This window comes from Peromyscus leucopus, chromosome 9 (assembly GCF_004664715.2).
Source record: "Peromyscus leucopus breed LL Stock chromosome 9, UCI_PerLeu_2.1, whole genome shotgun sequence".
NCBI classification, from domain to species: domain Eukaryota; kingdom Metazoa; phylum Chordata; class Mammalia; order Rodentia; family Cricetidae; genus Peromyscus; species Peromyscus leucopus.
In genome coordinates, this window is record NC_051070.1 from 58,566,328 (window position 1) to 58,572,474 (window position 6,147).

The 6,147-nt window shown below is 56.6% G+C and overlaps 1 long non-coding RNA gene across 3 annotated transcripts; it reads right to left on the reverse strand.

Moving 5' to 3' along the window:
- Positions 1-2,052: 2,052 nt before the first annotated feature.
- LOC114703349 lies at positions 2,053-5,401 on the reverse strand. Of its 3 annotated transcripts, none has more exons than XR_003736129.2 (4): positions 4,838-5,401; positions 3,646-3,853; positions 2,635-2,753; positions 2,053-2,313 (listed from the first exon to the last, which is right to left on the reverse strand). It is a non-coding gene; the product is annotated as an uncharacterized LOC114703349 (long non-coding RNA). The 3 variants fall into 3 exon arrangements; XR_003736130.1 differs by lacking the exon at positions 4,838-5,401 and adding an exon at positions 4,499-4,830; XR_003736128.2 differs by lacking the exon at positions 4,838-5,401 and having other exon boundaries at positions 3,646-4,360.
- Between the last annotated feature and the right edge of the window lie 746 nt (positions 5,402-6,147).

Here is a 6,147-nt window from a genome sequence, read left to right on the forward strand (position 1 = left end):
GCCGTCAGCAGCTTAGGCCATTGCTGGAAGGCAAAATAACATCTCATCGGGCATGGAGGGGGGCAATGGGCACACCCCCAAAATGGTACAGTACACGGTCTTCTCTCTTCTAACATATTTATAAAGGGTGGGAGTGTCCCAGGACAGGGTCAGTTCTCATTTCAAGAGAGGTCAATTTTGAAGGCAATGGCTATGGCATCTCTCAGGACGGCCATTGCTAAGGCGTTCCCTTCCTGGTACCCTTGTGTGCTCTATAGGACTCAGTCATCGAAATCCCTGTGGCCCTCATGATGTGTGCACTACAGCTTTCCCCTGCAAGAGTGAGCGGGCTGTGGCTCATTTCTGCAGAGAAGAGAAGGTTCTAGGCAGAGTGTGGCGCATTCACCCTCAGTCTAGCTAGGGCTAACGCTAGCTAGCTCTGACACTCCCTTCTGTGATGAAATTTAGCAGTTAAGATGAGATCATCACAAAGACGGACACATAGTAGATACTCAAGAAATAATAAGTACTCGTGAGGGAGCTAGGCCAGAGAGGTACTGATCCATGATACCCTCGAATACTAATTTACCAGACTAGAGGAGGCAGAGGCTTTGGAGAAAAGAGTCCTCCATTAACTCCAATGGATGCTCTTTTAGACTCTGATTACTGTGTTAAGAATCAGATTAAACTCCTAAACATCCTTTATGGGCTTGGCCTTGCAAAGGCAGGCCTCTGTCAGGACAGCAGGGGGAAGGGCCACCGCCTGCTCCCCGGGTGGGAAGGCCAGCTCTTGGCCTCCTTTCCCTCCCTCTGCTGCTGGGACCTGCCTGCCGTGCCTCTATTTTCTCCACCTGGAAATTAATGAGTTTAGGTCGGTCACCAGGCCACCACCCTCCCACTGCAGGTTGGCGGGGGGGGGGGGGGGGGGGGGGGGGGGAACACTGAGATGGAGATGGAATGGAACTGTGTCGGGGGTCTCCAGGACCAGCTGCTGCTGGGGGCTGATTTGGGAAGCAGGTGCTTCAGGATGAGGGAGGCTTAACCCTTTCTGTTCCTGGACAGCCCGCTTCAAAACAGACTTTCCCTCAGACCCCGACCTGTACACATGCTGTTTTTCCTTCTGTCCCGGTTTTAAGAGCAATGGAGCAGCCCTCCCTTTGAGGGGGGGGGGGGTCCTGCGCCTCTCCTGCAGTTTTGGATCTTTGCCTGAAACTTCAGTCAGAGCCCTAAGAACGCTGGGAGGCCCTCCTCGGAGCCGTGGGCTAGCTGTCAGCTTTGATGGAGTCTGTGCGCTGTTCATGAGCAAATTTGCTGGTTGCCTTCCTCCCAGAGATCTGCTTAAGCTTGTCAAATGCCTACAGCTCTCCACCAAAGTGTGACAAACAGCTTCCTCTAAAGACTACCCGACCAACCCCAAGCAGAACAATTCAATGTAGCTGCAGTCCAGGCTCTGGGGGCAGTCTGCCTGTCGCATGGGTACCAGATTATTTGTTTAAGGGCAAACTGAAAGCCCAGGACAAAAAGAGATACGGAGGAAGGTGTCGACCTTGTACAATGGGCAGGGTCCCAGATGCTAACGCGCACTCTTCATTCTCCAACAGCTCCCAGACTATCTCCCACTCCTACTACCACCCGCTTGCACAGATCCGTGTTTCTGTCACAGAATGGGTTGTTTCTTTTCTAGATTCTGTTTGCATCTGCACAAGCCCCTCTTTGTCGGTAGCCGCACACATCCCCACCCTAAAGGCTGCGGTGTGAGGCATTCAGCAGCTCACTGCCCCTCCTGTGGCGCCTGCAGCTGCAGCGCTGAGATCTGCCCAGGGTGTTGGGCTGGGTCGATCCTTCCGTGGCGGGCCCTCGAGGACCCAAGGTGCTCAGACAGCCCCATTCTTGGCATTCACCGCGTGCCTTAATTGTATGGACATTTAAATCAAGGTCCGCTGTGAACACGGAGAGAGAGGCCTTTCTCCTGAGGAAGGAAGGAAGGAAGGAAGGAAGGAGGGAGGGAGGGAGGGAGGGAGGGACGGAGGGAGGGGGTATGGAGGATGGAGGAAGGGGGAGGGAGGGGACGGGAGGGAGGGAGGAAGGAAAGGTGAAAGAAAGGGAGGGGATGGGAGAAGATGGAATGAGAAAACGAGGAATGAGAAAGAAAAAGCTGGCGGCGCGTGTGCGTGCGCACTGACAGCGGGGAGGGTGTGGGGTGGGGGAACGCGATGAGCTAAGGACCACCGCATCCTTCCTACCGCAGCTCTCCCAGTCACAGACAATGAGATAACAGCCACGTCCTCCGAAGGCTCTTTGTTCTCCCGCATCCTTTCGTTTCCAAGCTTTCTCCTGCAAAGGGGAGGGGGTGGGGGGTTCGGGATGTGGGTGTAAGTGGGAGACGGAGGGGTGGGTGCCTCCCCCGTGTTAATTACCCCGACTCCCTCACCCCTCTCCGCGCGCCTCGCCTCCCCTGCAGCTCCAGACAATGAAAAAACATCAACCCCACCTCGCCCCACCGCAGCGAGTCCTACCCACCCCGTTCGCTCTCGGCTTTGCCTAGGAAAGTGAGGGGGGGGGCAGGAGGAGGGAGATGACGGCTAGGAAAAGGATGGGAAGCAGGAGCCCAGCGGCCGCTGCCGGAGCAGGGCGTGTTGCCGCCGCCGCCTTTACCTCGAGTGTCGAGTCCTGGTGCAGCCCGACCGGGCGTGCCGCAGGGCTGAGCCGCAGCGGCCCCTCACCAGGATCTGTGGGAATCAGCCTTCCGGAACTCTCCTGCTGCGGTCCTCTCGCTTAGATCCCAAGTGGTGGAGGGGGAAAAAGGAAAAGAAAAAAAAATAATAAATAAATAAGAGCGAGGCCCATCTGGCCCCTCATCAGCCTTGTCAAGTCTTGCATACGCTAAAATGCTAATGACCTAGATAGCTCATGCAAAATGCAGCAGGGAGGGAAGGAGGGAGGGAGGGAGGGAGGGAGGGGGGAGTGAAGGGAGAGGGAGGAGGAGACGGAGGGAGGAGGGAGACTGGGAAGGGGGAGGGGAGGGAGGAAGAGAGAGAGAGAGAGAGAGAGAGAGAGAGAGAGAGAGAGAGAGAGAACAGCAGCCCTACACACTCCCCCTCCACCCCACCCTAGTCAACCGGCTTTACAGGGGTAAAGGGTGGGCGTCGATTTAAAAGGTCACTCCTATATAATGTAGCTGGATGGGGTGGGGGAGAGATTCCCCAAACCCATGGGGACAATAAAACATTATTTTAATCCCCCTCCCTCTCTGCCCTCCACCACTCTGTTTACACACAAGTCCAGTCACCTTATGCTTGTACATGCCAATTTCTCAAGACTGTTTTCAACATACAGCCACGCTGTCACTCCCGATAGACCAGAATGGGGAAGATGCCTCCTAACCCACCGCCCTCCATCACCTGGCCAACCCTCCACCCTATCTACTGCCTTAGCCTTTCAGGCAGCCTCTCACTCACTGCTTCTCTTCTAAGCCTTCGGGTTCCCATTCCCCTCTTAATATCTCAAAAAAGGCGAGATAGAGGGACTTGTAGGACAATTTGGATCCAACTGATTTGGGTCTGCATTTAGCTTCCCATCCACCTAAGAGGGCAGGGGACACAGTCTCTACCTAACACTGATCTCTTAAAGCATGCCACAAAGATAAGTAAAATAGAGTACGAATACCCTGAGAGGTCCGCAGGCCCTGCGGGGTGCCCTTGGGCTGCGTTGATCTCTCCAATCCGGGAGCCAGAGTTCCGCGCGTCCCTTGTCACCGAGCCCAAGACGCTTTGTCCCGGAGTCCGCACAAGATCCTCATCTTTTTGTTCTCCTTTAAAAGACATGGGTTGCAGTCCGTAGTGTTTCAGCCAGTCCAAACCAAAGGCAGGATCTACTGGAATAAAAAAGAATGGGAATAATACATATATATATGCAGATGAATGCGGGACTGTTGCGGAGGCTAGGGCAGCCCCGCAAGCAGGGAAGCGGCCTCACTGACCAAGCCCCAATTGCTTCCTTGTCTTGGGTGGGGGAAAGGAAGAGCTGCGAGCAGGCGCTGGTGGTCGCGCCACCTGGCCGGAGGAAAAGCTAAGGATAAAACCCGACATCGTGGTAATGGCTCTGACGGGAGAATTTAAAAAATAAAAACAACAAAACAAAACAAAAAAACCCAAACCAGAATCCTCCTGTACTGAACCAGAGCCTGCGTGCAGAAGAGACCGCACTGCTGGTGGCCGCGGCCAGGGGGGAAGGATGCTAGCGCAGGAGGCGAAGGTTGCAGAGGCTGCACCCTCAGATGAATAATAATAAAGCGCTGAGAAGTTGCAGTGCAGCTTGGAAATCCAGCCCTGCGCGTGAACTCGCGTCGAGTGCGGATTGCAGGGGATGGGGGAGAAGGGGGAGGAGAGAGGGGGAGGGGGGGTGAGGGGATAGAGAGGAAGGCAGAGAGAGAGAGAGAGAGAGAGAGAGAGAGAGAGAGAGAGAGAGAGAGAGAGAGAGAGAGATGCAGAGAATTTAGAGCCTTTTCTTTTAGCCTCACCAAGCTCTGATCTCCTTCACTGTCCTCGCTGGGTGAGGCTGAGGTCCTTTAAAAAAATTATTATTCTCTTAACGGATTATTCAGCTAAGAGAAGCCACATCTGCTGACGGTTCCGAAAACAAGAGGATTAGGAGTCGGTCCACAGAGCCCGGCCCGCAGCCCCCCACCCCCTCTGCACCAGCACACGTCACTCTCACTGCCCCCGGGCACCTCCCTCTCCTCGGTGTTCAGGAGGACTGTGCCAAGGAAAATGCGGATTTGGGGAAAGTGAGAACTGGGGGTGCTCGCAAGAGCGGGAAAGCCAAGGCCGGAGGTGGCGATTCGCACCCCCACACTTACACGCGCTTCCGTTTATCCGTTTAGATCCCGGGAGAAGGGGGCGCTTTCGCCGCGCCCACACGCGCCGCATCTGCAGTGGTCCGAGCCCTCCGATCCCTTGAAGCCACCCTGGCCGCCCCAGCTCCTGCCAAAGTCCTCTGGGCGGACTCGGGGGTTCAATCCTACACCTGCCTGCATCGCTCCGCGCTCTCTTGTTCCCTTCTTCGCCCCCTCGGTGCGACACTGCGGCTAGCCCACGCGCTGTTTCTTGAGCTTCGGCCAATGGCGTGGGGTGGGGGGCCTGGGACACCTACAGGTCTTCCGCTCGTCGCCCTCAGCCCGAATCGCCCGGTTCCCGGCAGCTGCGGCGCGGGCCAGGCGGCTGAGGATGGAGCTGGGTGCTGCTGAGGTTGCGGTTGCCGTCACTGCGGAGAGCGCGCGGTTGTGGGGCGGTGCGGCGACCCGAGCGCCAGTGCAGCCTCCTCCTCACCCCGCCCTAGGCTGGCGTCTGGGCAGGACAGTGATGGGGGTGGGAAGACGAATGGCGGAGCGGGGGCGGGGGAGGGATGGAGGACCATAGTCTCTTGGTCCCCCCCCGCCCCCCACCCCCGCAGTCAAGGTGAAAGTGAAGGAGAGCGGCGCGCGTGCTCGCGCCTCTAGTTGCGTGCGCGCGCCCCTCCCCTGCCCGCGCCCTCCCGCCCGCCCTCACCCGCCCGGGCCAGATGGAGGTCCGAGATTACAGAGGCACAAAAGTGCGTCTACACGTCCGGCCACCCGTCCTGAGGACGTGGAGAGCCACTTCGGGGAGGCGCCTTTTGTTGTAGTTGTGGGGCTGTGTGACTGTGTTTCCAAGAGCACTGAGCTAGCTGTGGCCTTAACGAAGGACCCAGAATGAATGCCCCCATAAGAGCAGACCCAAAAGACCTTCCCCCACCCCCAGCCCCCGCGCCTGCGAAATCTGTCTTCCCAAAGGGCTGCTGCGGCAGCCGCGAGGCAGCCCCGACCCGCACACGCTGGCCCATCTGCTTTCCCTACCCCTACGCCTGCTTTTCTTTGATGACTTACAAGAAAAAAAAAACAAAAAACAAAAAACAAATAAAACAACAACAACAACGAAAAACCAAAACGAAGTGTTTCTCGGGCTATGTTGGATTCAGGACATCTAGACGTGGGGAGAGCAAGCTCCCGCAGCTAAAAGCAGTCTCAACGTGGCGGCGGCGGCCAATGGCTAGTGCAGAGGGTTGTGGCCGAGGCACCTACCTAGCCGGGATGGAGCTACAAGATTGTCCCCTTAGATTCAAGGCCACTTCTGCTTCTGTCAGTTGTTACAT